Source organism: Sminthopsis crassicaudata, chromosome 1 (genome assembly GCF_048593235.1).
Source record: "Sminthopsis crassicaudata isolate SCR6 chromosome 1, ASM4859323v1, whole genome shotgun sequence".
Classification (NCBI taxonomy): domain Eukaryota; kingdom Metazoa; phylum Chordata; class Mammalia; order Dasyuromorphia; family Dasyuridae; genus Sminthopsis; species Sminthopsis crassicaudata.
In genome coordinates, this window is record NC_133617.1 from 350854293 (window position 1) to 350863687 (window position 9395).

The following is a 9395-nucleotide window of genomic DNA, read 5'->3' on the forward strand; positions in this document are numbered from 1 at the left end:
GTTTATAATGTATGTAATATATATTAAAGCTAACATGACAATGGACAGAATGCTGGACTGAAATTAAGAAGTCCTAGGTTTGAATCCCACCTCTAATAATTATTAATTTTGTGATATAGGATTCTTGATTTTCTTCTCCTTCTCCTCTTCCTTCTCCTTCAACATCATATGAGCTACCTTCCCACAAAAATACCAAACATCTTCAAGAAAATTTTATGCTATATGGCTTGGAAAATTAGCATAACTGTACTTTCAAGAATATTTGCTATATTCTAAATAAATTTAATTTGACATGATTAAAATCCTGTATTTATTTACCTATTCTGAGTCCAAGAAAATTTCTTAAGACTGTGATCTATACCAATGGAAAAGTTCCTACACTGACAAAATCATAGATCCTTGATATATTGACATAGTATGATGAATAATTAAGCCTACAAATTTTGGTGGAAGGAGCTCCTTTAAATGTTTACTTCACAGAGTATGATTAGGCCAACCCAAGCCAAGAACTCAGTCTTTAGACATTTTAACCCGCTGAGGACTATCTCAGAGATTCTATCATGGTAGCCCATACCATAACTTTAAAGGCTACATTTTTTATTGAAAAGATTTTCTAGGGAAAAAAAAGTTTAATGTGTCCAGTCATTGCCCTTTGTGGAAAGTTCATCTCCAGATATCTTACCCACCCTTCAAAATTTCCTGAGTAATTTTATTAGTAATTCTTCCAACACAAAGAAATATGTCAGAACCTATTTTGTTCTATATTCTTCTATAAATGTCACACTTTTCCAGAGTGACCTATACAATTTAAGATTAAAGAATAGTCTACCTTTGTTCTGGCCTTGAAGATGACATAGCAGAAATATCTATACTGATACCTAATTTAAGACTTAATCTTTTTGATAGGGAGAGTACCCTTAACTTGAATGCTTGTTAACTCATGAATTAATCAATAGCAAGAGGAACTCAAAGACAATAGTAATCCTTACCCTTAAAAAACTAAGATCCTAATTTTAATATATACATATTACATAGCACATCTCTCTTACAGATTATCTCTCCAACTCAGCATTGTAAGGATTTCAAGTTGCAATCCAGAGAAGTAACTATTCTCACAGTCTTTAGAGTACCCAGTGAGTTCACAATCCTAAAACCATAGCTCACTAGTTCTCATTAGTGAGCTTATTTTTCATATTAATCAAGTAGACACAATTACCTCAAAACAAAGTTATTTATTAAGATGGCATAGTAAAAACAATAACTACATAACACTTCCCCAGTAACCTTGGAATATACTCTTTCACAAGTAAACATTATGGGAAAAATTGGGGCAAACATTCTCTCTCTGATAAAGAAGTGCACCTACAGAGAATATAAGGAAACTTATACCAAACTCCTCTTCTAATTTAGAGAAACCTTTTTATACTTCATAAAGGAATAACTAGCATAGATACACTTTAGCACTTTGCTGACTCATTAACATCTGATTGTTTCTGTTTTCTGTCTTTCATTTTCTGCAATTACTTTGATTATTAAATTTGTTCTTAAATTTAAAATGATTGAGTTATGGAGTTCTTCTGTTAATTGGCTATTTGGCTAATGAAACTGTGACTTAGTTGGAGACTTAGAATTTCAATTGAAAGAATCATGAATTTAGAGATGCAAGGAATTTTAGAAGAGTTCTAGGACAGCTAAATCCTTTTGTAGATGAAGAAAGTGCAACTCAGGGAAGCTAAATGACTTTCATTGACACCAATCTACGAAAAGTATTAAATTATTCCAATTATCCTCTCACTGGAGATTTGTTTTTCTGTAGTTGCAAAAACTTTTAAGTCCCACAGTTTATATAGGAAGCTCAGGGCACTCCCAATTATACTTGTGAGTGCACTTCAGGTCATAACCAAAGATTTGTACCTTGGCAAGCAAGCAAGAGGGAGGGAGTAGGGAAACGGTGGAAAGCTCAGCCAGGCATTTGGTACATTTCCTCAGTGAGGTAAAACAAACAAAATATTCCTGAACCTCTTGCATGAGTTAAAGTTGACCCTGGGTTGATATTCCTCACATAATTCTCACTCAAAATCATGTATGGTGAGAGAATGACCTTGAGCTTTTTAAAAGAGAAAAGATTTAAGAGTTAGCCAGACAAGAATTACAGTCATATTTGTAAAACTGCTCAGAATTAACTCCTTTGTTTTAAAGATAAGGGGTTTGGAAGAATTGGGGGAAAGTCATTCAGAACTATGGAGCTAGAAGGGACATTAAAGTACAACTAGGCCACTCCTTTCCTTTAACTGCTGGTGAGGATTGAACCTGAGGGGGTCAATTACTAACTCAAACTCAAATTACTGGGTCTCCTAAATTTCAGCCTAGTCCATTTCCCATCTTTCCTTTGAAGTTCAAGTAGGAAGCTAGTAGCATTCTTGAAGCATCAGTCAAATGAAACATGTCCTTTCTCCTTTGTCAATCCATATTTTCAATTATACTTTTTGTGATCATCTCGACCGAGGCCAGATATTAAACTAGCCATGAAGAAAAATACTTCTCCATTAGCCTAAAGAAGCCTTCTTCCAAATGGGAAACATCAATCTACAGCAAGAAAAAATTGGCTTCACTTGAGTATTGAATAAACAAAAGACTCACATCACCTGACATTTTTCAAACCTTGTATGCTAATGATGTGGTTAATGGCAGTCAGAGAGTTGTAGGAACCCCTCTTTGGTCAGCGCAAGTCCGATGTGAAAGAATTCACAAACCCTTTAAATAGGAAATCTGAGACTGAAGTTTCAATTGAATGAAATTCCTTCAATGTTATAACTGTCCCCAGGCCTAGATTTCCAACTGACTAAGACCATTTAAATTTGAGATAAGTAGGAGTGGTCCTAATTTTCAGCTCTATAGAGGTTGTAGTTACTTAATCAAATATCAGATCCAGGATATCCAGCTAAATGAGACCATTTAACTTTGAGCTAAGTAGGGAATGGTCCTGAGCCAATCTTTTTTTTTTTTTTTTTTTTTTTTTTTTCCTGAGACTGGGGTTAAGTGATTTGCCCAGGGTCACACAGCTAGGAAGTGTTTAGTGTCTGAGACCAGATTTGAACTCTGGTCCTCCTGAATTCAAGGCTGGTGCTCTAGCCACTGCACCACCTAGTTGCTGAGCCAATCCTAATGAAACACTTAACTGTTCCAAGGGTGGATCACTGTCAGGAGAGTTACAGGGCTCACCCCAAAGTCAAGGACAGTTTCAGGGTTCTCCCATCATTGGAGTTACAGACCAAATGATTAGAGTGAACTTATAATCATCTGTCCAAATTCTCATTTTATCAAGTAGGCCAAAGAAATTATGTGAGCACTGAGATAGTTTAATTCAGTACTGGTTAGAGTAGGACTTCATCTTAAACTTTTTTCACTTGTGATCCCTTTTGGCCAGAGAAATTTTTACCAACCGGGGTATATAGGTACATAAAATAGGTACTAATAATAAATCATTAAAAATTTATTTTGCAACAATTCTTTGGTATACATAACTTAATTTGCATGCTAATGAGATGGATGGGCTTGTTTATTTTTCATAAAGAATTAAATCTTTTTGGAATATTTTATACCTTTTATCACTGCCAAATTTTTCACAATCTCCTTATTTAGTTACATGACCCCATATGGTTTAAGAAGCTTTGAGTTAGAGCAATACAGACTGAAAATACCATTCCTGTGTGTTTAATACTCATTTATTATGTCCACTATGTCATACAATAGCCTCAAATTCCCCTGTAGAAATAAATGCTAGAGTGGTAAGCTGCTCCAGTTATGCAACACCTGCTCCCTGTTTTGGAGAACACCTTTCTTCAGGCAGTGAAGCCAAAAATTTAGAAATTTAGAACAAATGTTTCCATTCAAGTAAACTTTTCCATTCTTCTTCTACTTTACTCCTTTCATATACTCTTCAATTTAGTGATGGTGCCCTCCTTTCATAGGATGCTCCATTTCCTGACTCCATTACTTTTCATTTTCTTTTTTGACCTGGAATTCTCCAATTCCTATCTGCCCCTCTGATACTTCCTTCATGTATCAGTTAAAATCCCTTTTCTTTCTTTATCCTCGTTGATACTAATGCCTTTTCTTTGATGATTTTCTCTAATTTATCTTGTTGCCATCTTTTCTGTTTGGAGTTATTGCCATTTTCTCTCTACTATTAGAGAGAATAGAGAATCATGTTCTTTTTGAGAACAGGGACTGGTTGGGGCTATTGGTTGGTTGGGTTTTTTGCCTTTCTTTATATCTCCAGCATTGAACACAGTCCCTAGCACATAGGAGATGCTTAATAAATTTGTCTAGGTAAAATTTATCATCACTCTCACTAGCACTTGCTTCTTACCTCTGTTGCACACTGGCTTTGTGTGAGTTTGGGAGTGGTAAAAAGTACAAATCTGTATCCAAATACCTGTGAATGCTCACAGAAAATGACAAAACCAAAGATGGAGACCCAATATCAAAAACCATTGGTATATCATTGCTTAGAGGCTCCCAGTTTCAACTGGTCTCTTTCCTGTATTCTCTCCCCTGACTCTCACTACTTGCTGCTCTCTCACCACCAGGTACAAAACAGGTTCTATGAACTACTAAGTGACCTTCCAACCATCATCCTGTCTATTCTTATAGAAGATTCTCAAATTCCCCTATAGAAATGTTAGAGCAGCAAACTACTCCTCGTGTCAGTTGTTCAAGCATCAAGAGTATTCCAGGGAAAGCTCAAATGAACTCTTCAAAAGAAACACTATGCTTCCTTTGATCTTGCTGATCACCTCAAATGCCACAGTCTCCTAAAAGAGTCCCTTTTCTAAGGTCCATTCTTTAATATTCTAGAGAAGGATAAGGTTAAAGGTTAGAGAGGAGGAGAATCAACTTGCATTTTCAAAAGTTCCTTCTTCCTTAGGAAGCTAAGCAGCAGAGGCTGCCAATTTTTTAATGAGCTCTTGGGTCTATTAAAAAAAAAAAGTTTTAATGACTTTTCCACTATTTCCTAATCCAATTTTGTTTAGGCCTCTTTTCCATAGATCTTCTCCTGCTTCCTTTTCTCAGAAGGTTGGGAAGTGTTGAAGCTCAAGCTAGTGCCCCCCCATCTGGTTTTCTTCCTTTAAGTATCTCTATGTGGGAGAAGGTACAAATGCAAAGAACTGGGTCAATAGGTATTCAGGCCAGGATAATTGCCATATACCATTATGGAGAAGTTCCCTGTCAGTGCCAGCATGACATAGTGAATAGAGTGCTAACATTGGAGTCAGGAAGACTTGTATTCAAATCCTGCTTAATGATACTTACTGTGTGGCTATAGACAAGTCATTTAATTTCTGTGAACCTGTTTTCTTATTTATAAATGATGAGTTGTCCCAAAGGACTTTTTAAGTTCTTTCTGCTCTAAAAAATGTTACCATAATTTCAAGAATTGCCATAATTTCAAGAAAGTATAGAAAAATCTTATCAAAATCATTGGTACTTACTAAACCAATTCAACAGAATATAAAACAGTTGCTTTATAATGATATTCTAATCAATGTAGGAAGCATATAATTAAAATCCCAAGCATTGGCTTCATCTTTTTAATCTCATTAAATTAATCAGATTCCATGATCAACCTTCTGCATTTACAACAAAATCATAGTATCTGTTCACCTTAGCATTGACATACTCCTAGGACCCTATTCCATAATAGTGACAATTCCCAAGGAATCTCTTCTCCCTCAGTAAGGGCATTCTCCTCCCAATTTTTCAGTAATAAAGCAATCAGAAGTCAGGTAGACGTAGGCTCATATATTTTGGACAGCTACTAGTGTTGGAATACACAGGAGCCACCTGACAGTGCCTGCTGGAGATCCAACCCAGAATGGATCTCCTCTTGTGAGAGAAGCTTACTAGAGGCAGTTGTTATTCTCTGACCTCTCTGACTGAGAGGCCCATGCATTGTCTGACCTCTCTCCTCTTCCCTCTGCCTCTAATTTATCTCATTCCCAGTCCACAACACCTGTGTCAGCAAAGGCTGCCTTGCAACCCCTTCCGATGTTATGATCCACAGCTGTGGAGGCTCTCAGAGAATTGACCTGTCCCTTAACATACTAACTGTGACCCTGAACAAGTCACAACTTGTTAGATTCTAGGCAGCTCTTGAAGACTATACATAACAACCTCTATCTGATTACTTACTGTCATTTGAATTTGAGAAATAGAACTCAAAACTTTAATTTTTTTTTAAAGATTATACACAGATTCACAATAACAGTGATATTGTACAATGATCAACTGTGAAGAATCACTTAGTTATTCTTAACAATACAATGATCTAAAACAATTCCAATTTATGATGAAAAAACACTATTCATCTCAACAAAAAGAACTAGAGTTTGAATGCAGATGAAATCATACTATTTTTACTTTATTTTTTTGTGTATATGATTTTATTCTTTTGGTTTGTTTCTTCTTTCACAACATGACTAATAAAGAAATATGTTTTACACACTACAATGATCTCTCAGCTGCATTGGATCTCTTAATTTCAACAATTCTTTCTCCTGAATTTAAATTCTGCTGGATTTGCAAGGATGCATGAATGTAAAATATACTGGGAAAAAAAGGCAAAATAAACTTAGGAGCAGAGCAATGATGAGAAATGAGAAAATGGAGGACAATGTTTAGAATTAAGCCATGAAGGTGAAAAACCATGGAATAGAGTAGAAAGATAGCTTGAAAATTTTATTTTCATCTAATTATTAAATTATATTCTTTAAACTTTAACCCAGGGAGGGTATATTTGGAAGAATTTTCAACCAAAATGACTAAGATTTTAAGTGAAAAATTGGAGATCACTAGAGAGGTAAGTTTCAGATATTTAGAAAATTTCCTTAAGTGGAACATTTTGTTCCCCTACAAAGCATGAGGTGTTATTCTATTTACATTTTCTTGATAAAATACCACCCCGAAATGTCTTACTGTTAGATGTGAGCAGAACAAAGTCACTTTCTTTTGACCTCCTCTTTCCTGTTATCCTTCTAGTTGCTGCCAAAGACAACAGAGGCTGAAACTGAATGTAAGCAAGCAGGACCCCGGAAAAGAAACAGTAATAAAACACAGCAGTATAATATAATTTCTACCTCCTAATACCTTAATAGCATCATTAACCACTCTATATCTTAAAGGTGAGGTGTTTCAATCATTTGAACAGATAAACTGGTTCTACAGAATCACCCATGATGCTATTGGGGTTTATTGGATATTGCAGTAAGATAAAAGCATCTCTTAAAATAATTGTTGCAGAGCAGGGTCTTATGAAAGATCTACTGAAATCAGAATTCCTAGGAAATAAGAAAAGTCATCATTCTACTTTAGAGAGAATGCTTAACTCCCAGAAGGCTAAAGCTAAAGCTAAGTCTAATCCTAGACTCTTTGCCCCTAGCTATGATCTGCCCCCCAGACTGGCTTTTGTCTTTTGGGATGCTTCTATTACTATGGCTTTCTCAACTCAGAATTGAAGTGTGGGAATGGGCAAAATATTCATAATGACATTTCTCTTTTTGAAATCTTTGGTCTTTGCTCTTTTTGATACTGATATTTTATAGCAATGGCCCCCTCTATACTCTCCTCCATAAACCCTTCAGAACATGTTAAAGTAAAGAAATATAGATAAGGGGCTTCCCTAGGTAACCATCATTATACTAAAGTGTACATAGAACCCAGTACTGGGGAAAGAATGAGTGAGAAAGAATGAGAGCTCTGGATTCATATACCATTGTAGACACTTATTTCCTATATGATCTTGGCCAAATCACTTTAACCTCCTTGAGCCTCAACTTCTTTCTTCATCTATAAAAAGGTTCCCCATCCAGCTCTAATTTTGTGATCTTATGATTAATAAACAATATGTGAATATCAGAATTTGTAGAGTAGATAAATAATTCCCTTTTAACTTGAAAGTAGGGGAAATTGATTACTCAATGCAAAACAGATTTTAAAATAGAGCTTCCTTGGTGAACTTTAAGTAGAATCTAGATTTTTTTTTTTTAATGTGAATGATTTTTAACTTTTCTAATTTGGGGATATGACATTGATCATGTCCCCTAATTTTTTTTTTTTTTCCTGAGGCAGTTGGGATTAAGTGACTTGTCTAGAGTCACATAGCTAAGTGTCTGAGATCAAATTTGAACTCAGGTCCTCTTGACTTCAGGGCTAGTGCTCTCTCCACTGCACCACATAGCTGCTCCAATATGTAACTTTTAAAGGACAAGTCTATGACAGAGGGCAAGGTGCCTGCCTTGTTCAGTGGTCATCCTGAAGGCACCATGCACATATCCAGTAAGCTGGAGCAGTTTTGAATTTCCATCACACACTTCCTTAGCCCACTTCAGAGAATGAATATGCACAAGTAAAAGACTGATCAGAATTTTGAATGCACACACTCTTATTGGACATTGTTGATACATAAATCTCCAATGACACCAGAAAAACTCAGGCCTTATACACACAGCCCTATAGTTCCATTCCCTAAAATAAAATATGACCCAGTGAAGGTAGTCAGCCAATAAATATCTATTAAACACCAATTTGTGCTAAGCAGTACAGATACAAAAGAGACCCACTAGATAGCACAGTGGATAAAGTACTAGATTTTCAATCATGAAAACTTGAGTTTCAATTTTGCCTCAGATACTTATTAGCTATAGAAACCTTGAATAAATAATTTCACTTCTCCTGGTTCAGTTTCCTATTCTATAAAGTAGAGGTAATGTAACCTCACAACATTGTTTCAAATATCTAATTAGATAACCTATGGAAAATACTTTGCACATGTTAAGTACCATAAAAATGCTAGCTATTTTCTTGCTTTTATACAGTCTCAATCACATTTGGGATAAATTATGAATGGTAGCGGTAGTGGGAAGGAACCCCAAAAGGAAAAAAAAATATTTCTCTCAAAAGAGGACTTTCCCTCTTATTGTTGGCTTTTTTAGTTTTTACTTGACAAATTAAGAAAAGTTGGAACTTCAATTTCTGAAATGCTTACCTTCCACTCATTCATTCATTTTTTCTTCATTCATGCTACAGTCAAGCATTTACTGAGTAATTATCTTAGGCAAGATACAAAGTTATTGAGAACGGGGTTTATCCTTCTAGGAGTTTACAATTCTGTAGGGGAGATAAGAAAGCCAGACAGACACTGATGCCTACAATACAGTTAACTAGAATTGGTGACTAATTCCATCTGAATAATTCAAGATAATTGCTATCCCAGTTAGTAGTCATTTTGCATACAATCCTCTGGTATAAACTAGTTCTACTGAGAGCCATGGCAAGACCAAATCACACTAAATAATAAAAATGAAATCTGTCATATTTGAAAAGTGCCTACTAGC